Genomic DNA, 25,282 nt, shown 5'->3' on the forward strand with positions numbered 1-25,282 from the left:
TTGCAGGGGAGCAGCCAGTCCCTGTGCCTCCTCCCGGCTTTTTGCAGGTCTGCTGGACTTATCTGCCCCAGAGCATGAGCTGATGATTACTGGGTGCAAAATAATAATTAAACACCTTTTGGGCTTTTCTGGCATGTTTGTGGGGCAGCACCTCAGGATGAGCTTGCCAAGGTGTGAGTGCAGAGGTATCAGGGATGTCCAATGCCCATCCCCGATGTAAAGGGTGGGTGTTTGGAGCCAGGACCGGCAGGACAGGTAGGATTTAGACTGGATATCAGGAAAAATTTCTTCCCCAAAAGGACTGTCAAGCATTGGAACAGGCTGCCCAGGGCAGTGGTGGGGTCACCATCCCTGGAGGGATTTAAAAGCCGTGTAGATGTGGTGCTGAGGGACATGGGTTAGTGGTGGCCTTGGCAGTGCTGGGTTAACGGTTGGACTCGATGCTCTTAAAGGTCCTTCCCAACTAAACCGATTCTGTGATAATGTGTCCCATTGTGCTGAGCTGCGGCGGTGCCCGACGAGAGGCGGAGGCCCGCTCACGGTTGCTCTTCCGCAGAGCCGGAGGAGCCCTGCTGCATCGAGGGCAGTGGTCCCTGCTGGTTTGCGTCCTGCTGCAGCCCAGGAAGGTGCGTAGTGGCTTAATGCAACCAAATCCTTACGGGATCTCAGCAAGTTGAGGACTTAAGGCAGTGGCCTTGTTGCAAAGGGTGGAAAGCAGGAGGTGAAAGGCAGGCTGAGCTGTGCCAGTCCGCGGGGGTGGCAGGGAGAGGCTGGCGAGGGCCGCCTGTCCCCATGCGTGCTGGTGCTGGTGCTGCTCCACCCCGGGGAGAGGCCGAGCCCAGGGCTTCTTGCACAAACTGTTTGCGTAGGGCGAGGAAAGCCCGGGCCTGGAGGCACCGGGACGGCCCATGGCAGCTCTCCCGCACAGGCTGCCAGAGCTGGGCAGGGACCACGCTGGAGCTGGCGAGGGCTGTGTTACAGATGAACGGGTGTTGTTTCTCGAAATTCCTTTGTGGTCTTTTATCTCCTTTGCCCTGCTCCCCTCTTCTGTTTCTCAGCATCTGCCCTCCTCATCAACTGCCCGGAATTGTACCAGGACACACAGTGTGTGGCCTGAAAAGCACACACCTTGCACGGGTAACAAGCACCGCCATGGCTTCCTGGCCCTGCACACCTCCAGCCCACAGCCAGAGGAGGAGTGCTGGAAGTTTCGAAGCCCCAGGCTTTAACCCTTACAGCCCTTCTGAATTACACCCCTGGACACAATCCCTGCAAGAGCAGCCAGGGCCCCGCCAGCGAGGACAGGTTGGAGAGGAGAGCTCGGAGGATGGCTGGGTGAAGGACAGAGACAGTCCTCTGGTAGACTTGGTCGTAGGCAGGACAGAGGTTCATCCAGCAAACTCGCTGCTCTGTTCACCCATGGGTGCAGAGCCAGGGAGAGGGCAGGTGCTGGATGCCCCTGGGCTGTTTATGGTATTCACTGGGCAAACTGGTCCTTCTGGACACCTGCACGCTCATACTCAGGCTTCAGTGAGAAGTAGGGTGCATATGTAGGATGTATATGCATATAGGATATCCTATATGGTATCATGGTATAGGATACAGACATGGGCTACAGCTCGCTCTAGAAAACAGCAGCCAAACAGCTCGAGAGCTGGATTTCATATCGATGTTGCAAGAGCTGTGGTGGTAGGAACCGGGCTGGTTTTGTCCAAGTCCAAAGAAAAGAGAGGGGGGGCGTTTCATGGCCTCCCTGACTCAGGTTTGGGTTAGGGATACAGATGGGCTTAGCAGTGGGACGAGGGTCTCTCCCTGCAGGGCAGCCCTGTGTCCATGAGGCAGGCAGGGTAGGGGCTGGCTGGGCTCCAGCTCAGCCTCTTATGCTGGGAGGAAGGGAAGGGCTGGCGGGGAGTGGGCAAAGGCGGGGGAACCCAGCTATGCACCAGGGTTATGGGAGGGAAAACATGCTCAGGAGGGAGTTAGCTGCAGCACGGCCCCAGGGTTATGGTAGTTCCCCCTGCTGCTGGTGATTTGAGCAGTGACCTTGCAGCAAGGCACGCCATGCCGGTCCGGAGCATCAAGGGTGACCGTCCCATCGATTTTTAAATCTCAGAGGAGATTTCTCTGGTGGAGCGACTCAGTTTTCTTTGTAGCAAAGATAATCTTCCCCTCCTCCCCCACTGCCAAATACTCTGGCATCGCACCAAATAGCAAAGTCAACATGAAATACACCCTCATTTCCTGGGCCTCCTCTTCCCAGCCGTCCTCCAGCACAGAGGAGTGATACAGCATCTGCTTTTCTAGCTGCAGCCCTCTTCCAGGGCTGGGTCTTTGTGGCTCTTCAGAGGTGGTGCCAAGAGCTTTGAGATCTGTTCAGATCCAAGGCGTAAAGCAAGGAATGAGCAACAGGAGCAGTTCTGCCTGTGTTCAGCCCTGGGTGCCTGCTCCGAAGGGTCTCCAGTTTGCTCAGGCTTTTAAGGGTTATTGCTGAGGCCAGCACCGTCCTGCGGCATTGCACACCCTCCCTGCCCAGTGCATACGGGGAAAGGAGCCACACACATTTCTTTCCTTCCAATGCAGGCACAAAGGAAGGTCGGAATAAGGACGTCAGTTCTGCCCCATTGGCCTGGAAACTGCTGTGCACAGCTGTGACTTCAAGTCTGATTTATGGGCGAAGCAGGATCGGGAGAAGCTGATAGGCAGAGGGGGATCCCGTCAGCGTCTGCCAGACCGTTTGCCTCCACGAACTGGAAGCAAGGGGGCATCAAAGGTGCGCATGGTATCCACTACACCTTCATTGCACCAGCTTCTCATCTCCATCCCAGTTCTCTTGTGAAGCAACTCGGAAGCCAGCCAAGCAGCTTCCCCCATCTCCATCCCTCTGCCTTGCTGCAGTGACCTTCCCGGGATGTTGTTCCCTGCTCCTCCTTGGCCAACGGGGAGACGGACCCACCAGGATGACATGGGAGCTGACTCCATGCCCAAAGGACGCAGAGCAAATTCCTTGTGCACCTCTCTGGGAGCTGGACCGTTGCATGGCCATATGCCATCTTCACCACTGCAAAACTGTTCATCCTCGGTGTGTTTTCGCACCAGCAAAGAGCTGGCTGGTGTTCCTCCTCGCCCGCTGTGCACCCAGCACCGGGCAGACACTCTTCCTGGGGTCCCTATGACTCCCTGTCTGTGCTCAGCTAATCTGCTGGATTATAATCATTATATTTAACTGAATTAGATGACTGTTACTGCAGTTACAGTTTCCCACCGGTCATATTTATAGGGTGCACTGCTCATATTTACAGGGCTGCAGAATCGTTACAACTTTAAGGGCTGCAGCCCTGGCTCCTGTAGGTCAGTGTAACCCTGGATGAAGCGGCGCTGGTCCCACTGAGCATCACCCATGGGTACCAGCGCTTCCAGGGGGCCTTGGCGGCTCCTCGCTGCAGGGCAGTGTGTGGCACCACAAATGGCAACCCCACCTCAAATGGTGTAGTGTACTGAAATGTGGTTTGGGGGATTGGGGCCAGGGAGAAGGTCTTCAACCCTTCTGCCTGAAGAGGGGGCAGTTCACACGGCCGTCAGTCCCTGCAAGCCTGGGAGCTGGAAAAAGAAAGCTTTAAACTGCCTTATGACATTTTGGTTGTCCTTGGGGCTGGACCCTGTGGGGTCAGTGACTGGGGGATGCCATTTGTCACAGCCCAGGCTGCTGTCCCTACGAGATACCTGCACCACCGGGCTTTCTGCTCATCCAGCGAGGCGGGCGCTCTGCTTACCCTTCAGTGCCACCCCAGAGCACGTACCACAAGGAAAGCCACATTCAAGATCCAAGACAAGCTTTTCCACATGCCCTGGGTTTGCGTGAGCAGGTGTAAAGCCCCCCGTGCATACCCCAGCTCCCTGCCCCAGCACCCTGAGGGCACCCCAGGGCCCTGCCAACCTCCCCAATGCCACCTCTCCTGCTGCAGGCTCTGCTCATCGGGGTCCCTGTCCCCCCCCAGCAGCCCGGGGGGCAGTAGGGGTGCTGGCTCCAAGGGCAGCTGGCTGTTTAGCTGCTGGTTTTGTGGCAGCAGTAAACACCTTCCCGCAGCTGGCCAAAGTCCAGCGCCGGTGTCAGCCCCACGGCTGTCACACAGCCGGTGTCCCCAGCCACCCTGCTGACACCAGGTGCCCGCCTCTCTGCCCATGGAGGGAGCAAGGCAACCCCTCTGCTCATCCAGACCCAGCTTCGGGGTATTTGTATGGACCTGGAGAATAATTCCCTGCTGATGCCAGTTCAGTCACAGCGAGCAGCACCTGGTACAGACCAACACCCAGCTAAATGTCAATCTGCTTTGTGCAGGTCTTGCTTTTCAAGACACCATCTTCACGACCATCTTCCTTGAGTCTGGAGGATGTCTCCGAGGGTGCGCACACAAAACTCCTGGTTAGCTGGACTTAAGGACGATGAATATAGAAGTGTGTTAAGAAATTGAGCCTCTCCACCACGATCTCTTTAACTGCAGCCGATCTCGGCTGTGCAACCACGCTGCAGGTTCAGATGAACTAAAATAACCGGTGTTCCCACGCAAGGGCTGTGGTGGAGCTGTGCTTTGGCAACGCAGCGTTACAAACTGCTGCTGCCCGTTGTTAGGTGTCAGTGCATGGTCGGAGCTGTACCTGTGCTGGGCAGCCCCTGTCCCAAAGATGAAACTTTTGAAGAGAAACTTGCCTGGAGGCAAGGGTGGGCAAAATGAATTTCCTGAAGGCTCAGGCTGTGCAATGGCCAAGGCAAGGACCCTGGTCCCACAAGCATATGGACCTTCTTTCTACCCCCTTGGGCTTTTGGCTGCTCACCTCCTTGCAGCGCTGTGCTCCTGTGTCCAGCCTGTGCACCATGGCACCAGCCTGACCTGGTGCTTGCTGCTAGAGGGGAGAAAAACCCATGAGCCCGTCACCAGCCATCCCACCCCACCCCACCCCACCATCCCAATGAACAAGCGGGAGGATTGAAACACCAGAGCTGTGGCTGCTCCCAGAGTGGTCTGGCAGAGCCAAAAGCTGGCTCTGCAGTGACACTGGGGACTTTTGCTGTGGGCAATGCAAAGGAAAAACCAGCTCGTTCCTCAGTGTCTGGCTGCTTATGGATGGCAGTGGGAACAGCAAAGGCACCGCCATTGCTTGGAGACCCTGGGCATCCTCCAGCCCCGCTACATGGTGCACGGCAGGAACCAGCCCACCCTGCAAGGCCACGATCGACCCTCCAGCATGGGGACAGGGAGTCCCAAATAAGCTCTTTGGAAGTAATGACGGACTCCACCATAAGCACTAAAAATAAGGAAACAACAGGCAAAAGATAAATCACTTGCAGGAGCCTCTGGCCGGGAGGCTCCCGCGCACCCGGGCTGACTGAGCCCTGATTTGTGGTCTGACCTTGGCCGCACTCATTGAACTCCTCGGGCCCTGGCTCGCCTGGCTGGAAAACCGAGTAGAATAAAATCAGGACGTCAAGGCTGAGCTTAGCTTTTCCTTCTGCAGATAAATCACCGGGACATGAGGAAATTGGCTGTGTTTGTTTGCAAACAGCTCGCTTTCGGCGTGCCAAGCCTGCCTGAACAAGGCGGCTGTGCCGGGCAGGTTGCATGAGCAGGGTGGGAGGACGAGCGAAGCCCCTGCGCTGTCCTTGGCCCGGTGGGAAGGTGATGGATAGTCAGCCCAAAGAGCCAGTCCGCAGCAGCACGGCGGTACCCGGGGAGAGGGAGCGGGGCATAAACCAGCGATGTGTGAAGGTAAGAGTGGAGGGACCCTCTGCCTTCTGCTCTGGCATTATTTGCACCATGTCCTCGGTGCCTGGGTCGCAGCAACATGCTCCATCACTACATAAATCACCTAAAAAGAAAAAAGTAAGCATTTTTTTTCTTCAATAATTTTCCAATTGCTGGTGCAAGAAGTGTTGGTTTGTTTTTTTTTCTTTTCCATGCAAGAAATCTTCTACTTTGTGCTCCTGCACATTGTGCCATCCCAGTTGATGTTTTGGGGGAATGGGGTTGGTGCCTGCCAGCCTCGCCAGTGTTCCCAGGCTGTTTGGGGGGTCTTGTTCTCTGTGTAAGGGCAAATATCGCTTGCTTTCCACCCAGCCTCTTCTCCAGCTGATGGGAGGTCGGGAAGGGTGATATATTTTAGCTGGTGAAGTAGATCAGCCCGAGAAGCAGGCTGAGCTCATGGATATTCAGATCCTAGCAAATCTCTGTAGGTGTTTTCTGCAGAGAAAACCGATAAAAGAGTTTATCTAAGGGCACCTTTGCCATTTGACACCTGTTATGCTTGATTTGGGGTATATCTTAACAGAGAAAGCTCAAGCGGACAGAGTAGTAACTGCACCCTACTTGTCCCCATTTTTCTCGCAGCTCCTGGCAGCAGAAGCAGAGTTTACTGTAGCTTCTGTTCCCATCTATTCTGGAACTGAAGCCGTGAAAACAAATGGAGGATGATTACACCACGCACTCGCAAGCACCGAGGAATGGTGTGGATGGGAGAAGCAGAAGACAAAGTTGCTCATTTCGTGCTTTTCTGCCTGTGTGCCAGAGCTGCATCTGCTCTTCAGCCAACGCAAGGCAAGACTGGCTATTAGATGAGAAGAATTCGAATCATTTTTGTGATGTGGAGGAAGAGGGAGCCCAGACCCACCCTGACGGCCTTTCTCAGCTGGAAACTGATGCTCAAGTCCATTGACTGCTATGTAAAAGACACTGATGGACATTAGGAAGCCTTTCTTTTCAGAAAGGGTTATTAGACATTGGAAGGGGCTGCCCAGGGAGATGGTGGAGTCACCATCTCTGGAGGTGTTTAAGAAAAGACTGGACATGGCACTTAGTGCCATGGTCTAGTTGACAGGGTGGTGCCAGGGCAACGGTTGGACTCGATGATCCCTGAGGTCTCTTCCAACCTGGTTGATTCTGTGATTCTGTGATGTATGAAATTTTTTTTTTTTTTAAGAGAAGTGCTCTCCAAAACTTTCATAATTTGAGAAGTTAACCAGCATGGCCAAACCGAGCCAGCACCAAGGCAGGCACCTGTTGTCCTTGACCTCATGCTTCTTCAAGGAACCTCTGCAAACATGTCCAGTTTGCTTTTTTATGGACAAAACCACCCATGGATCAAACAGTCTATTGCCAAGTGTTCAGGCAGGCAGGAAAACACGAATCTGTGTAAAAAAAAAGCCCCTACTCTAGGCAGGTGTATGTATGGCTTTGCATTGTGGTTTCCTGATGGGTTCTTCACTCATGAAAGCAAAGCTCAAAAGGGCTCTTGGCCTGCAGGCAAGACACCCTCAATTGTAAAAGCCTGCAAGCCTGTATTGAGCAGGTCGTAAAATCTGGCACCACAGCATGAGTCTAAATCAAATCCCCCCACTTCTCTCTCACTTACACACCCCAAGTCCCCTTATCCCCTGCTTTTATACCATCTGTGGGGATCTGTGTATGGATCAAGCATCCTCCCAAACGAGCTACTCCGACTACTGGGCCACATAACAGGCAAAAATGTCCGGTAAAACCAGACCTGGTAAAATCAAACAAAGCAAGAAAGCTACAGGTGGAAAAGCTACAGCATGACTGCTGTTGCTGGTGCCCAAAAGATGTTTGCAGAAGAGCAGCAAGAGCTGGTGAGAGGTTTCACCAGCCCCACCTCCTCAACCTCAGCAGACCCTCTCGCTGGTGGGCTGTCGTGGAGGTGGGAAGGAGGGAAGAGCGTGAGTGGACGCAATCCCTTGCAGCATCTTGGAGGCGCCGGGGTTTGTGGTGAAACTGCTCAGGAGGCCCTCAGGACCTTCCAAACACTGGACTGGGAGAGCTTCTGCTCCCCTTTCCCTATCCTTTGTTCCCATCTCTCACCATCACCTCTTCAGAGAGCTGGGACCAGTTTAAACCCGTTTATTTGAAGCCAGGGAGGGAGGAGAAATACAATTACCAGGTCAGAGATTTATCTCCTGCGAGGTGCCCGGCACACAGTGTGTCTGCTGAAACAAAAATCACCATTTATCTAGCCCCGGTAATTTCATAAACAGCTCCAGATCCAGGGATGAAATACGGCCATTCCCCAGGAGGTACCTGCGTTTTGACAGATGCTGCGGACGGCTGCTCCGTCTGGGATGAGCAGGGATTTGCTCTGCTCTGCCCAGCGCTGCAGGACGGACCCCGGCAGCTCCCGACATACCCCGAAAATGGGTCCGTCTTTTATACCCGTCCCAAGTGAAGGTGCTAGGGGATCCAGCGTGAGCCTGGTGGCAGTGGTCCCGTCGGGCTCGCTGCTCAGTTTCTAACCCCAAGCGACATGCTTGGAGGCAGAAAGACATGGGGCTCTGAGCTGTGTCTTTAGGTCATGTGTTTTAAATTGCGTTAAAAAATGTGATGTGAAAAAAAAATACTACCATGTAATTAGGAGAATCCCAAGGCCTGCTGTGCTCTGGTTTGTCCTGGGGGAGGGAGGGGAGCTGAGAGCTGTAAGAGGGCTACAGCGAGTACACACAGCACACAGATTTAAAGCTGACTCAGTCACGCTGTTTGCTTTATTCATAGGTAACACCAGCAGCCACCAAAAAAAAAGTAAATGAAAGGCCAGGCAAAACCAGCCGTAGGGCCAAAGCGTGATGGGCCAGCAGTCACCTTCCTGTGGCTCCCTGCATGGCCATGCCAGCAGCACTCACTCCTCTCTGGGCAGCAGGGGTGGAAAACACCCCAGTTCTGCCCTGGGGGGGGTACGAAACTGGGCATCGAGCACAAATGCACGACTGCTGCAGGAAAGGGAGGGTTGTCCCTCGCTCAGTGGCCCTGGCACAGCAGAGGGCCAGCAGGCACCTTGTTTACACCGTGTTCCTGGTGCTGAGCCATTGTGGCTGCTCTCTCGAGAAGCACCGTGAGAAAATCCCTTACGTTAATCGAGGTATTGGTTGCAAGAAGTGTTGCCCTTCCAGGAAAAACAGGCAGCTGCCCTCCAGCCACTGAGCCCCGGGGAGGCTGCACAGAGCAGGGTTTGCAATGGGCTCTGCCCATCACGAGGATGCTGGGGTGGTACCAAGGGCTCCAGGTGGGGCCAGCGGTGGAGCTGGCATCACCCCGAGAGGCTTAGCACACTTTGCACGCACCCCAGCAGCATCTCCTTGGCCAGGTCAGCCTTAACCGGTGCGTGAAATACGCTGCCCATGGAGCGATGCGCTGGGCAGCTCTGCAAGCCCCAGCTCAACCAGACCGAGAGGTGGAGAAAGCAGCTGGGGAGCCGAGGAGGGTGCTGGAGGAAGGCTGTCCGTGAGCGGGGATGGAGGAACAGCCAGATGGGAGGGGCTCACGGAGCAGCACAGTGGAGGACACTTTCTTAGCCTGGCTTTCTCCAGCAATAGCATCCTTCCCCGAGCCACTCCTGAGACGCCTCTGGCCTTGCGCCGGCCCCAGCCCGTCAATGTTTAACCCGCCGGACAGGGACAGCGTGTCGGAGCCAGTACACGGGAGGTGATGTCGGCATGCGGGGACGGCAGTGGGGCGGCTGGGCACACGTGAGGTCACCTCCCCGCACCGGTGGGACCTGCATCACCCCGTGTCATCAGCGGCACCCGGCTCCCGTAAGCCCCGGGACTTAGTCAGGGCGAAGCGGCTTTGCCGGGGGTAACGTCAGTTCACTCAGAAAAGGGTCTGCCGGGGCTGTGTGACCCGGGATACTGCGGCACCGACTGCAGGGGACCAGCTGAAAGGTGGAAGTGGGGGGATGCTGTCTTCAGCCCCCCTGTGAAGTGTAAAGCCTGGCAGGCAGAGCTGGGAGGCGGGGGGGGATGCTCAGCATGAACCCAGTGTGTTTGCACACAGAAAGCCCCTTTTCCTCCAGGTATATCATCCCCAGGAGCCCAAGGAGGCCCTGGGCTTACAGGGGTGGTTGGTGCCATGTTTTAGGGCGGGCGCTGGTTTGTCTAATGCAGGAAAAAAAAAATACAGCTTCCTTATAAGCAAACAAAGCTTGATTTTATTGCCTTTAAAGTGCAACTAGCACAAACAGTGGCAAAAGTGCAAACACTGATAACGCTCGGAACATTTTGAGCTGTGCAAACAAGCCGGAGGTGAAGGGGTGTGTTGAAATGAAGGGGTGAGGGGTACCTGGGGGAGGAGAGCTGCCGGCCCTGCAGCCCCCCCAGAGCTGCCCGAGGCAGCGATGCTGGGTCTGGGTTGGGGATGGAGGCAGCCCGCAGGAGAGCAGGGCTGAACGGGAGCCCTGCGGAGCACAAAACCCCCACCGAGGTGGGATGTAGATGTTATTAGGCCACCAATTATTAGGACACTGAGGCTATGCCCCACCCCAGCAGCTGGAAGGGCTCCAGAGCTGCCCAGCAGAGCCATCAGGACCAGGCAGAGCCGTGTGTCCCTTCCCCATCCTGACAGTCCATCTGCAGGTCACTGCCCACACAGAGCATCCCACCAGCATCTCAGACACCACATGGCAGACAGCATGCTGCCCCTGCCTTGTTTTTAGCCCTTCCTCCCCACCCCACCTCCTCTTCCCTAGGTGGGTGGCTGCATGGCACACCCCTCGCACTCCTCCTGCAGCTCTTCTGTCCCGTCCAGCTCTCCGAAGCCTCCTCTGGGTGAAGACCCATAAGTGGCTGCTGTATATCCCAGCCCTGATGACCACAAAACCCTGTTCCCCACCACCCAGCACTCCTCAGGGCACATTTTGCCCTGCATAGGGGAGGGTGATGCATGGGAGGCTCAGTCCTTGCAGACGTGAGATGGCTTACAGGGATCCAGAGCACCAGCGCTGTGGGTAGGGATTAAGGTCCAGCTCCTCACGAGATGTTTAGGCATCTGCCTCCCATTACTTAGGATTATGAAGCAGGTTGGGCAAAGCAGGCCACTGCGAACTGGGTCAAAAGAAGAAAGGCAGAAACCTGGGATGGATGAGGCAGGGTGCAGAGACCTCAGCCTTTAGCTCGTCCTCATCCCCATGCAGCAGAGGGTCTCTCCAGGCTGTTCCTACTGCCAGGCTGGGAGGGGAAGAGATGCCTGGAGTCAGGGCAGCCTCGTCCTGCACACACCCCTGGGCTCTCAGCACAGCCCTCTTCACCCCGGCACGAAGGATTAACCAAGTTTTGCGTCTGGCTGACGAACTCTTCCCTAATCCAGCCTTGGGGAGGGGAAAAAGCTTTTCTTATTAATTAAATCCATCGCCCACCCCTGTCCTGCCCGGGGCATCCCAGATCGCTCCCCTTCCCCTTCCAGGACACCTCCCCAGCTGCCCAGTGCTCCAGCTGATGGGGTCACCACCAGCTGGGAGTTTTTGGGAAACCAGGGACCCAACGAGCCTTTCTCTCGCTGTAAGAGATCAGCCAGGCCTCCAGCACTGGCATCTATTTTCCTGCAGCCAGAAAGACCTGAATATTGGGGAGGAATTAACGTCTTTGCCAGACCTACCCACAATCAGCCAGTTCAGCGTGTTACCGAGGGAAGGGACAGGCAAACAACAGAGTGACGACACGCTCACTTTTGTAAGGCTTGAGAAAACAGGCTGAAGTACAGTATGTAACAAAAAAATCGACCTGCTGGGGTAAGTTCAGTTGCTTTGGGACAAAGTGATTTATATATTATTTTTTTTTTAAAGCTAAAGCTTCCTTTACTTCTCCTCCTAATTCTGCCAAGTCTCTTCTGAGTGAGGATTTGGGGGATTTTTTTCCAGCTGGACACTATTTTCTGGTAGGAGAGGCCAGAAGTGCCTGCAGAGCCCAGACTCAGAACAGAGAGGTGATGCACGTTGGACATGACACCTGGGGTGACCTGGGTGCCTGTCTCGGACACACCGTCCCATGGTGGTACCCGTGACATTCAAGCAAGAAGCCAGACGAAATGGGTGCTTGATGCTGTTGGGTTTTTGGAACAAGCTGTTATTCTCAAATGGGTTCTTTCTCCCCTTGCTGCTCACCCCCAGCCCTTCCCTTCCTTCCCAGCACCACATGAGCTCGTGAGCCCCATCAGCCACATTTTCCCCCAGCCCTGCCCCACGAGGGGCTCCTCTGCCACGAGCAGCTGTACTCACCCGCGGGGCGCTGGGAGCTGTCATCCCTAAAAATTCACAGCTCCCCGGGGAGCAGGAAAGCTATTTTAGGGGCTTCAAAATTGCAGCAGCCCAAATTATTTCCTGAAGCCTGCATTAAGTTATTCAAGCGTCTGGCTGCGCAGGTATAAAGCAGCTCGCTCATAAAAATGCTGCTCACGAGAATTTCCTCGTGTTTTCCCACAGTCGTGCTTTCATTCTGTGCTACTGAGATGTGGGGGGAAAAAACCTTCTTCTAGTGAGCTTGTTCAGGATGAGATGAGAGGATATTTTTTTGTGTGTGTGTGCAGTCTGTAAGAGGTAAAATTTACCCGGACAGATGGGTTTGGGGAGAGCCCTGAAAAGCAAAGCCACCATAGAATCATAGACTGGTTTGGGTTGGAAGGGACCTTAAAGCTCATCTAGTTCCCACCCCCCCTGCCATGGGCAGGGACAGGTTGCTCAAAGCCCCAGAAAACCATGTCCCTGGAGCACTCAGCCCATCACAGCACACGTGGGTTTCCTCTGCGGGGCCCCAGGGAGGAGAAGCCTGTCCCATGTCCTCCCCACCAGGCAGCCCGTGTCCCAGCCTTACGCCAGGGTCAGGCGCCCGCATCACGCGCCCAAAGCATCGCCACCGACTGGCACTTCACAGCTGCTTTGAGGTGCTGCCAGGGACTGCAGGTCATGACTGCCAACAAATCAAAGCCATTGTGCTCCATCGTCCGTCCTCCCCCCCTTTCTCCTCGTTAACAGCCCCTTTCTGTACCCAGGGAACGTGATGCTGCATCATCCCATCCCGCTGCAAACCCCAGCTCTGCTCCAGGCTGGCTGCCTGCACCCACCATAGATGATGTCCCAGCTGGGGCTCCCTGTGCTGGCCCCACAGAACGTGGGTGCACATCCAGCCCTGCAGACCTCCCCCTAAAAAAAAGCACTTTTGTATTTGTATTGGGTCAGTGCACTCAGAAAAGTCTCTGCCACTACAGTATCCATAAGCCCTTCCACCAAAAATGGGTCTTATTCTCCACTGGCTGCAAAAAAGCATCTCCCCCACTCACCCCACGGCTGATGTTTGGTACCCGGAGCAGCGGTGCACAACAGCAGGCGCACCAGTGCTGGAGCAGGCGGGTTATAGAATCACAGACTGGTTTGGGTTGGAAAGGACCTTAAAGACCATCTAGTTCCAACCCCCTTCCACCAGACCAGGTTACTCCAAGCCCCATCCAACGTGGCCTTGAACACTGCCAGGGAGAGGGCAGCCACAGCTTCTTTGGGCAACCTAGGCCAGTGTCTCACCACCCTCACAGGAAAGAATTTCTTCCTAATATCTCATCTAAATCTCCCCTCTTTCAGTTGAAAACCGTTCCCCCTCGTCCTGTCACTGCTTGCCCTTGTAAAAGGGGTTGTTTGGAGACTCTCCGGGAACACGAGCCACTTAGCCAAGCTGTTGTTCTCATTTGTTATTCAGCGTTGAGGAAATCTGCACCATTCTCCCATCAGCCTCCCCATCCCGGAGGATAATTGATGCTCACGTCATTTCGTTTTGGTCCAGCTGCTGGGCTCAGGAACAGATGTTTTATTGTTCAAACTGAACACACAAAACCAAAAAAAAAACCCAATACCAACCCAAAAAGCAGCAAAAAAACCAACTAAATTGTGTTTGTGGTGAGGTTAGCCGCTGCTTCCTCTCCCCAGAAATGTGAGGAGACAGAGCAGCAGCCCCAGGGAAGACCCAGGCCACCAGGAAAGCTGAGATTTATACATCCAGCTAAGGGTAAACCTCTGACATATGACACAACAACCTCCCCCCCAAAGCCTGCCGTGTCCAACGGCCAGGCTCTTCCAGCACAGCCCCATTTCCTCCCATACCGAGCTGTCACCTTCAGGTGGGATGCACCGTAACAGCCTTCACATCCTCCCAGGAGCAGAGATCCACCCTGATATTCGCAAGGAGCAGCACAGCACTTGCTTAAGAGCAAGGGTATGTATCTATCTATCTCCTCCAAGGAGCGGACAAAAATAGGTGCAAAAAGGTGCCAGCGACACGTGCATCTTCAGTGCACGGGCACACGAGCTCACCCTCTTGCCCAGTTCATGGAGAGCAGCCTGCACGTCTGGTGCTTCAGCACGAGAGTGCTGGGCACCACACACATACACACACACTTTTTCAGGAGCACAGGATGGAGGGAGGGGGTCCACCACTTGAACAACAACATCTGGAAGTACCACAGGCTGGTCCAGCCAAACACCCCACCGCATCCCGAAGTGTTCCCATGAAGCTACCACCAGGCAAGCAGTGGAGCAAGTGGAAAACACTTCCCTGGCTGCCAAAAAGAGATCTGTTAAAAGAAAAAAGAAAAGCTTGCTAAAAAGCCAAAAAAGAACTCCTAAAACCACCCAGATTAATAGATGTTTAATATTCCTTTTCTCTCTAGCACTAATAACCCTACAGATAAGAACATCACTTCTCCCATGCAGAACTGAGAACCACTGGTATCTCTTATACAAATTGGGGAGGAGCTACCAGGAGGAAGGGCATAGCGGTTCTCCTCGCCTGGCCTGCAGAGGCACTTTTGCTGTAGGTGAGACCTGGCCCTCGAAGTCATGGGCTCCGAAACACCCACGGCAAATCGCTTGGGTGATTTTCCCTACATGGCCACCACAGAAGGCACAGGGCTGCCTGCGAGGCTGACGAGAGCATCTTTTGACACCTCCCGGTGTGTGCCACATGCTTGGCGTTATTTCTGGCAGCATATTGTGTGTGCTCCCTGTTCCACAAGAGAGGGGTGGTAGGGATCCGATCCTGAGGGATCCAAACCTATACACAGCAGCACGAAACGCCCTGATCCCTCTCGGGGTACTGCGCTGGGCCTGGGAACCAGCACATGGTTTGAAAAGACCTGGCAGGGGAACAGCCACAGCATCTCCTCTTGGCAAACCCACAGCGGGGGAAAGCCACTGACTTTTTATGGTTGCAAATAAAATAGACCTCGTCCATGAAGAGCCCTGGGCAAGCAGGAAGGATACAGAGTCAGCGTCCCCTCCTTTGCCTGGTGACAACTTGCTCCCAGTTCAAAACAACCTCCCTGCATCCCACCTCCGGCCCATGGATGCTTCGCGCCTGCTCCAAGGCTGCTGCCTCCAGCATCCCAGCTGGCTTGGCAGCAGCCCATAACCACGAGCGGGTTATAGCTGCGAAGGGAGGTGTTGGAGAAACCATCCCAGCAAGCCAGCAGGATTTGATGTCTATGGGGAGCAGCGCTGGCCCATGAGCCACCTCGTTTGCCAGTGGAGGCCTTGGAAGAGGGTCCAGAGGGGTCGCTGGAACATTGAGGCTGTTAATTTGCAGTGACATTGCATGGGGACGTGTTGGGAAGCAAGGAGGGGGCAGATGCCAGCCCTGCTCCCCACGCCAGCGGAGCTCAGGCAGGCTGGCTGCGAACCCGGAGCAGGGTCAGCTATAGGTCCAGAGCCCGAGAGGAGATGTCATGGAAAAATATTTCCTCCGTGAGGTCAGTGCACCCTTGGCTTCTCTTCGGAGGGGACTTTGAACACAGGAGGGCAGGCATTTCCCGCACGCTTCGGCAGGCGGGCAGCTGGGGAAAGCAGGCGCTTCCCTTGGCTGGAAGGGCGAGAAGAGCCAGTGGGAAGGTTGGTGCATGAGGGGAAGCGAGGGAGCCTGCAGCTGCTGGCAGCTGGGCGCTGGCTGTTGGGGAATCAGCCTGCTTTGGGAAAACAAGGGGATGAATCTCTGAGAAGAAGGTCTGGGGAAAAAAACAACAGAGGGGATGCCCCAGAGCAGAGCCGTGGACTGGCAGTGTGGCACCCAGGAGGTGCAGGCATGCACTGGGCTGTGTATTAGAGGGAAGAAGTCACCCCAAATTTGTAGTGCATTGGAGGCAAGGTGTGGGCACAGGGTGGAGGAGAGCCCTTGCTCTCAGCATGGGCAGGCAGAAGGGGCTCAGCACACCCACGGGGCATCCCTGACCCACTCTCCTGCTCAGCAGAGCCAGGCCACCCTCTCCCCAAAACATCACCCTGTGCCACCACACAGGATGTCTCAGAAAAGAGTCCCCAAATCTGTTTCTCTCTTTATTTCAGGTTTCGCTCACAACGTGACGCTGTTCCCCTGCAGCCACCCCACGGGGGCTGTGACTCCACCACCCCGGCACATGAACGCGGCCGGCAGTGCTGCCAGCAGTCATTCCAGAGGTGGGACCCCTGAGAACAGCAGGAGGGCTGCCCTCTGCCCCCCACCTTGCTGGTCCCCAGCCCTTCCACCCGCGGCCCAGGCACCCACCCAGTCGCTGCCCCGAGCCCCAACCGGGCACCCCTGCGGCCGGGACACTTGAGCTCCAGCTCAGCTGTTGATTCCAGCTCGTTCCTGAGGAGCGGGATGGGGACAAGGAGCTGCTCCGGGGTGGAATTTGACTCGCTTCGGTGACCTCGTGCCTGAGGCACGCTCTATAAATACAAATAAACCGGTGGGCGGCACAAAACCCACCCCATGTCCCGCAGAGGGCTGCTCAGCCAGGCCCTGCCTGCCTCCTCTTTGTGAAAGAAATCAAGCTGAGGGCTAAAAAGATAAGGCCAGATCCTGTTCTTCCCTGGTCTCAGCTGAAGAATACATTTAGAAATCGACCAGGGCCAATTTGCTGAAGACCTGGGCTTGGGGTCAGGATGGGGCAGGCTCCGTGTCCCACTCACGCTCCCTGCTTTGCTAAGCCAGACAAGCCAAGCTCTTCCTATCCCCCCTGGGCTCTCCCATCCCTCTGACCACCCCCTTGCCCCTCTCATCCAAACCCAGCTGCTGCAGGGTGCATGGTGGTCCCCCGTGCCGTGGGGAGCCCATCCCCATGTACCGAGAGCATCTCACCCTCATGGTTTCCTTGTCCCCAGACATCTCTGCCGGTTCAGCCAAGTCCCAAAGTGGCAGCAGGAGCTTTTCTTCTCCATCCTCACCTGCACGGCTTTATGCTCCACATTAACCAGTTTCACCCCCGTTCCTACCTCCCCAGGTCTCATTCTTGGGCTCATCCACAGTCAGCCCCCCTGCCGTGTCGAGTTCGTTAGCAGAAACCATCTGTAAGCCCGACACTGGTCTAATTAATATAACTTGTTGTGATTGCGAAATCCCCTTCCCACCCCCATCCTCTCGCATGTGGGGACACGGTGAAATCAGGACCCAGGCACCCTGCCCTGCCTTCGCCCCCGCACAGCAGCGGGTGTCCCCTCGCATGTCCCCAGCTGTCACACCAGCCCATCGCTGGGACGGGAGGCAGCGGAGGTCACGGTTTCCCTGCACCCAGCAATAAACAAGCACTCCCGAGCGGCAGGAGAGGGAGGGAGGGGGGCAAAAAGCCCAAGCGAGGTGTATTTTTGCGAGCAGGCAGGTTAGGAGCAGCTCAAGGCGTGCTGGCAGCTGGCGCAGGAGAGCCGGTGTCATTTGTGAATGGGTGCAGGCTGTACCCACAGCTCCCAACGGGACGGGGAGGTGGGGAATGGGAGGTCGGGGAGATGTTTGCTCCTCAGCCAAGTGGCTATTTCTGGCTTTGGGAGCCCATGGCTGAGGCTGGAGAGGGTTTGCAAGCAGCAGCTGGACCCAGGCTTCACCCAAGGAACATCCACCCCTCCCAGGCTGGAGAAGCTGCCCTGTCCCCAGACCCTTGGTGCAAGCTCCCCCACCCTTCCCATCACTCCTGACCCCCCGCTGGCAGTGTCCCTTGCCCTGGGACACGCCGTCCCGTGCCCTGACACCCCAAAGAGCCATCAGGCTAGCGAGGTCCCCGGGCAGGGAGCACTAACGCAGGGAGCAGGTTGAGTTACAGGCCAGCGGTTGTATCATGTTTACCAGCTCCCCAGCCCGTCGCCTGTGCTGGGAGGATTCCTGGAAGCGGGAGCTGCTCTCGCACCCCCTCCCCATGCCGACAAGATCTCCGCATGTGACCGCCGCCGGTATTACCCAAGCGCCTGGCAGGGAGCAGCCACCCCCTTCCTCGCTCTCCTCCTCCTCCTCCCTGGCCTTACGCTTCCCGTCTCCAGCACAGGGCTGGCCCCATCCCTTTTGTATTCTTCTTCCCCTTCTCTTAACTCTGTTTAACTTGTCCCTTCTCTTAATTTAAAGTGGAGCCAGAGATGCTGTGGGTCTCCAAAGCTTTGATGGGACGGTTAAATCCTGGGTTTCCTCTGCTCAGATGACATCAGAGCCCCAGCCAGCTACTCTGGGTTGAATAAAGTCCTGGAGTCCAGACTCTTTAATATATATATATAAATATATATATAACCCTTTACCTGTGCAGGGAAAGAGGGTGTGAATCAGTCACAAACCCTGAGAATACTTGCAAACCCAGGCACTAGGACAGCAGGGTCCAGACGCAGGGCTCTGGGCTTTGTACGGCAGAGGATGCTGCAACACCATCTGGCAAACAGGGATGGGGGAAGAGGTAAAGCAGGAAGATTTTTCCCCTGCTACATGCTACACACCTCTGACACTGCACTCTGCTACCCAGAAACTCATAGGGCTCCTGATAGCGCTTGCTCACCAATTTGCATCCCTTCTTAAGACAGATTGTTTATGTCTTTCAGAGGGTTTTGAGTGTCTAAATCTTTCTATTTTTATTCAAGATTTCTTTTTGAGATAGGCTGGAAACTATCCTGAACTGCCACCAGGGCAAAGGTTTCCCTCAGATATGTTTACACGTTCAAGAAGACAAACTACAAGATCTAATCTCCCAAAAACTCATGCACATCTTTGACTTGAGACACCTGCACCATTCCTTCAGGGCAAGGGAAACAGCTTCAAGCTGAAAGTTAACCTACACTACTGGGGTTTTTTTCTGGTGTAAACAAAGAGCCAAACAAAGCACCTCTGCTACCCAGTGGAAAATTCAATTTGGGAAAAAAAAAGCTTTGGAACTAAACCAAAGTGTCTTATCACCTTTGCTCCCACCGCATCGGGTGCTGCAGCCTTCTCAAAAGCGCAGCTTTTTCTGAACAGAAAACTGTTTCTATGGGTCTATCCCAGCAAAACCAGGACACATGAACACCCCCAAATTTAAGGTGACCTCTCCCAGTGCTCAGCACTGTTGCCACGTAGGGATGGATCAGCTCTGACGCCGTGCGGGGTCTGGATCTCTGTCCCACGCACGAGAACGCCCTGTCCCCAGCCTCCCCGACACACTGACAGTTTGGGAGGGAACCCACGCTGATGCCATGGAGATGAGTAATCTCGACGCTGACTTTCAGCGTAAGCATCCCTCACTGTGACCGCCTCTGCGAGCCTCAGCCCTCCTGCAAGCTCAGTCTCTCCCATCACATCTGTATGTCTTTGTACCCTTCCTCCACCAAACACCCCTCCCACCTTCTTTTAATTACAAATAGCACGTAAGCCCAGGCAAAAACCCAATTAGCAGCCAGGCTCCTGTCAGCACCTATTATCTCCATGCACTAGCTGCACCCTTAGCCAACTGCTTAAAAATAAAGGCAGAAGGACGTTGTCCATGGGCAGGAATTTTCCACTGGGTAGGTACAGCCAAACAGGGTCACACAACGCGGGGCCCTGGCTTGCATCACCCACCAACACCCTGAGAGGCAGCTGTGCCCATGGGCAGCCCCTTCCTGAATCCCTCTGCCCATGGCATTGCCCAAAAAGACACCTTTCATGGGCCAGATGAACCCGAAACACCCCCGACCTCATCGCAGAGCGACAGGCTCCAGTGTCCAAATTCACCCCACAGAGCCACTACCTCACGGACTCGCTCAGCGTGACTTGGCATGGGGCTTCACATGGGAGGTGGGTTCATGTTGACCCCTGTCCTTGGGATATGAGGACTGAGCAGAGGGATGGGTCTCTCGGTGATGGGTCCCTCTGTCCCATCAAGTTGCCTGTAGGAGAGTCCAGCCCTGCTAGTGTTGCTTGGGAGATGATGAGGACTGAGGGCTGTTTGAGGAGGAGAAAACAGGGATCAAGGGCTCTTTGAGGATGAAGACACATCTGGGAGGGAAGGCATCCTCACCTTCGCTGGAGGGGCACTTCCTCGCTGCAGCACAGAAGGAGCCCGCTCAAGCTGTTACAAAACAGCTGAATAGCTGGCAGGGCAGCCCAAACTGCTTCCACTGGCCCCGAGCAGCGAGATCCAGAGGGTTTCCAGGGGCAAACTCCACTGCCTGCTCCCCAGCCCACTTCCCAGCCGGCAATGGGCTGCCTCCAGCTCCCTGCCACTCCACCTCTGGAAGGGAAGCATCAGGAAGAGACACGCTGGGCACTTCCCTCCTGCACGTCTGGGAATTGAGAGCGCTGGTTCATTGTGCTGGGACAGGGAGGGTTTTGCTGCTGTTATTATTCCAAACTGGCCCAGAGTCCAGGGAAAACAAAAGCTGCTGCTTTGCCAAAGGGAGGGCTGGCTAGAGGCAGCCACTGGAGACAAGGGCTGGGCTATTCTCTGGGCTTCTAAACGCTACATTTTGGTGTTTAAATTTAGCCCTAGATTGAAATTTTGCAGACATGAGTCCCTCTGGTGAGCCAGCATCCTGGCCAGCATCAACACTAGCTTTTGCCACGCAGCACGCCGAGCAAGCACCCTTCCTTCCCCCTGAGCTCAGCCTCCGAGCCTCCAGCCCCAGCAGCGACATGCTTCATGGGGCAAACCCCTGGCTGCCCATCACCAGAGAAACCACCCAGACAGGCTCCAGAGAGCAGTGCTGGCTGGACAAGGCAGTCTGGTTGGAATGACAAGGGGTTTTAGCCATCCAGTCTGCACTGAGACAGGGAAGATGCTTGCAAATTTTCCTCTTCTCTTTAGGCATATGACCAGCTTGACCAAAGAAGACTTTCCAGAAGCAATGAAGATGTCAGGTGTTGAGAGCTCTGGCCATGCCCTGTGTCACCTGCTTGTTTCCTGGGGCATGGGAAGTCATTACAGCTTTTGGCCTCGTGTACTCCAAGCCCTTAAGCTTTAGGATGCCAGTCCCTGCCTGGGACGGGAGCCAAGCCCCACATTTCTATTTTACCACCATTATTGCTATCCATTTTCCCTACACTACTCCAGAGCACAGTAAATGGCTTCAAGGAAAAAAGCCTTGTTCACAGCAGGTCTCCCCTCTACATTTAGACCCCCAGAGGCGACAGGCACTCTTTTTTTTTCTCCCAAATACATAATTTAAAGGCCCCAGCCAGAAGTTGTTTCCATAGTGCTTGATCATACCACCTGGGAAGCTGGGCACAGTCCAAGACTTGCCAAAGGCTGTCACCCCCCCGCTGCCAAGCTCTGTGGCCTCTGCTTGAGTTGGCCATTGGAGTTAAAGCAGGCAAAGAAGGAATCGGGAGGAATGCTGTTTATTTGCTAGAGTTCTGCAAACAATTAATATGGCCTTGTCCTTTGGATGAACCTGGTTTGATAAGGTTCCTATTCATATTCCAATGATTCCTTAAGAGCAGAAAGTTGAATGCAAGTGAGCAATCCAGCTCTTGTCTGCTCTACGCCTGCAAAGGAAACGTGCCTGCAGGCTTGAACCCCTGGGAAAAGAGAGATGCTCCCAGCTTTCAAGGCTTTTCTGCACAAATTCAGTGGTGCATGAGAAGTACCCTATAAATGAGGTGGAAGGGGCAGGGAACGGTGGGGAATCACTCCTGTATAACACGACACAAGGTCATTTCATACAGCAACTCTCCTGCAACTGCTTCCCCCCAAAAAAACTATTCAGCCCCAAATCCAGACCTCTGGATTTGTTCAGAGCTGCTGTATGGGACCACTGGATGGCTGAGAAGCACCGGAGTAGGAAGAGACAATCTGACATTCAAAGGGCAGCCAAGAACAGAAATAGCACAATAGTCCATTCATCTTAAAGAAGACCTTAAAAAATGCAAATTTTTTTATACACGAATGAGAATACTAGAATAAAGCAAACAGCCAAATACCCAGTTCCGTGGCTTATTAAAATCCAGGAGAAGCTGATCCTCTCTGCACACAGCTCCCTCGGCATGATCTGCGTTTCACTGCTCTGTGGCAGGGTTCAAACGCTGTGTGGATGCACAGAAAGCTTTTGAGCACGGCAAGCCTCCAGAAAACACAAAGGTAGCTTTGTCTGGAGTGTATCGACCTTCTATTTTTTTAAATACTAGTTCTGACTCCAAGATAAATATATAAAACGCGCAGAAATATGTGCTCCTCTCTAGGAAAGGAACCGTAAACACACAGTGCCATGTACAAGGTAGGAAGAGCACAAACCCAGCCAGCTTCACGTTGAGGAACTTCTCCTGTGACAAAGGGAACCCGGTGCCAGTGTAAGGAGAATTAAGTGGATTCAGTGAGTTGCTTAAGCATGTGCTTTGCTAAACTTGGGGCTCATCAAGGACAAAGCTGCCTGCTGCACCAGAGAACCGTAACACAGAAGTAATCAAACTTTGCTGCTCTGCTGAAGCTTTGAGTGACCCTGAAGATCTGGGGAACACAGGTTAGCTCCATTTAAATCAGCTCAGTTGTTCTTACAATCCCCATCTTTTCCCTGGCAAGTGCTTTTGCTTTTAACCGCTTTTATTGCCGCCTTTCCCCAGTGCCTCCCTGCCGTCACAGATTCAGCACTGTCAGTCAGAAGTGCTCACATCCTCAGAAATAAAATGCAATTCTGCTCCAAAGAGCGGCTGTGGAAGTGTTGTGGGCAACTTGATCCCATGACCTGCAGAAACCAAGCCCACGGCTGCGTCATCTCCGCGGTGCTACCGAGGAGTAAAAGGGGATGGTGTCACCAAACAAGGGGATGTTGCTCCAAAAACCCACAGGGAGCAGATCCAAGTTTCATCAGGTCTTTTCCCTGTAGAGACCGCGTGATGTTTCTCTAGGACAGGCTGCACTTGATGGTTGAACCACACTAACAAACCCCAAAGGAGAATTAGGACCCTATAGGCATAACGAGAACATTTCACAGTTTTATTGCCCAAAGTCCCGTCTTTGCTTTTGGTTTGCAGGAATCCCTGATGTTTTAGCAAAGGCTTATTTGACCTTGGTAGAAGGAAAGTGTTTCTGGACACAGACTCCTTTGGGCCAAACTCTCTTCTGTAGCTGCAGAATGCCAGCCCCTCTCCCTTCTACATGGTTATACAAATACAGATATGACAGCTCTCTGGGTTTTTACCACCCTATTAATTTCTAGAGCAATGAGACCAGTCCTTCCTGGATGCCATCTGATTTCACAAGCACCAGGAACTTTTTAAACAACTCTGAGAAAGCAGGGAAAAACTCACTTGAAATGAGCAAAGACAAATCAGTTGGAAAAAGAAAAAAAACACAACCAAACACAATCGCATGCCTCGAGCTCATCCCGTGGACGAAGGGAAGGGGAGGCAGAAAGCCAGCGCCGGCCTCGACGCCGGCCGCGTCCCGTGGGCGAGGATGCTGGTTGGGAGGGCAGCTGGGCACAGCCCGCCGCCTCCAATCACGCCGCCGGCAGCTCGGGTTGCTATGGCCCTCAGGTCTGAACCTTTGGAAATTAGGTAAAAGGTCTGAACAAGAAGCTTGATTTTTTCTTTTTTCCCCTCCTCCCCCTACGCAGTGGTGCCCCTTGCCTAGCACAATCCCTCTTCCTGCTGAGCTCTAGGAGGAAAGCAGCTGGGATGAAGAATTAACTCTCACGGTCCCAGGGGCTTTCCAAAACGGGAGCGATGTGCAACATGATCGGCATCGCGGGGAAGGTGGGATGGATGAGCAGGTCTTGCTGCCCACCTGCCCTGCAGCAATAAAAAAAACACGTGTGTTTGGATGGATGCATCCTCTCCTAGCCCAAAAAGGGGATGGATTTTAAATGGGTTTCATGCTTGGAGATCCCAGGGGATAGGATTTTTCCACCCCCTGGGTAGAATTTGGCATTTCTAAGGGTGTATCCTAGACCTGGAGGGACTCATCTCCTCCCCATCCAGAGCAAAGGATACAGTCCTGACACCTGCACACGTGGGTCCCCGAGCTTTCCCTTCAGCCCGGCGAGGGTTGGTTTGGTACAGGAGCAAGGGCATCTCTGGCCAAGGTCAGAGAGCTGGCAATGTGCCCACGTGCCACAGACCCACGCAGTGACGCTCACCCCGTCCCCGGAGGCAGCCTGCCTGCGCCCACTCACTCTGTGCTCCCCGGGCATGCCCACACCCCCCTGCCCGCCAGGGCCACCCCAGGCATTGCACAGTCGTACCTCGAGAGGCCACCATCCCGCTATGAGCACCTCTGCCCTATCAAGGCGGGCTGGGAGGGAAGGTGCTGGCCCCATGAGCTGTTTCAGGGGTTACCCCATCCGAACCCCATTATGCTGTTGCTGGGAGGGAGGCAGCATCTCCAGGTGAGAGAGCAACAACTACCACCAAATTTCAGCTCTGGGAAGCTCGTGGCTGCTCAGCCAGCCTCCCCCAAACCTCTCGTCTTGGTAGCGAGCCAGGCACCTTGCTGGCACGGGCCCAGACAGCTCTGCAGGGCAGGGGAAGCACAACAAAGGCAGCTTTGTTCCTCCTGCCTGCTCACGGCTTTGCCCCAGCCCTGGTGTGACACCTACGAGGTGGAGTCATCTTCCCACATAAAACCCCCAGCAGCGTTTCCTGGATGCTGCGTCACCGCAGCAGGATCGGGTTCGTCACCCCCCCCTTTTCCCCAGACACCAACCCAGAGGCGGAGCAGGGGAGCCAGGATTCGGCCACTATCTGCTCGCCCAGGTGTTTACATCAATCCTTCCTGGAGCAGACTCCCATCCCCATCTCTGCCTGTCTCCCCAGGAGCCAGGCTCACCTCCCACCCAGTACCCCCCTTCCCCGTGGGGTGGGAAGCTCTGAAAAGCACCGTACGTGTTTTATCTTCTCTCTTTCAGCCTTGTTTATGTAGGAAAGTTAAGATGGATAAACTACAAGTGTCAAGTCCTTAAAGTTTGTAGGGAAAGGAATTATCTTCTAGGAAAACCCCAAAGAGATGCTGGCCCAAACCCATCTTAGGTCTGAGATGGAGCAAGAAATCTTCAAACCAAGGACAGACCAGGAGCAGAGCTACCCCACGTACCTAGTTTGAGGCTGGCCACGTCTCTGCTTACACATTTCTTGTTTTCTTTCCCTTGTGCCAGCAGGTTGCCTGTTTTTCTTCTAGCAATCCAGTGCGTGTAACAGAAGCGTTACCTCTCCTGGCAAACGCTGCCTTGCCCATCACCTGAAACCAGCCCAGCAGCCACAACAACACTACTACTGCTCAGAAAGCACAGCCTGTCCTTCTGCAGATGACCT

The 25,282-nt window shown here is 54.5% G+C and overlaps 1 protein-coding gene across 6 annotated transcripts in view; it reads left to right on the forward strand.

Annotated features, from left to right (window-relative positions):
* The window catches only part of ZNF648 (zinc finger protein 648), a 46,077-nt gene extending 37,668 nt beyond the window's left edge, over positions 1 to 8,409 (forward strand). For 2 of the 6 annotated variants that reach the window (XM_068416904.1, XM_068416911.1), the window contains one exon: positions 2,581 to 3,228. The gene's annotated coding sequence lies outside the window, so the exon portion shown is untranslated. Of the gene's footprint in view, positions 1 to 2,580; positions 3,229 to 4,336; positions 5,877 to 6,380 lie in introns of those variants that run through there. The other 4 variants (XM_068416907.1, XM_068416909.1, XM_068416905.1 and 1 more) reach the window with 4 other exon arrangements.
* Positions 8,410 to 25,282: the final 16,873 nt, after the last annotated feature.

The sequence above is a fragment of the Nyctibius grandis genome, chromosome 21, assembly GCF_013368605.1.
Source record: "Nyctibius grandis isolate bNycGra1 chromosome 21, bNycGra1.pri, whole genome shotgun sequence".
NCBI lineage: Eukaryota > Metazoa > Chordata > Aves > Nyctibiiformes > Nyctibiidae > Nyctibius > Nyctibius grandis.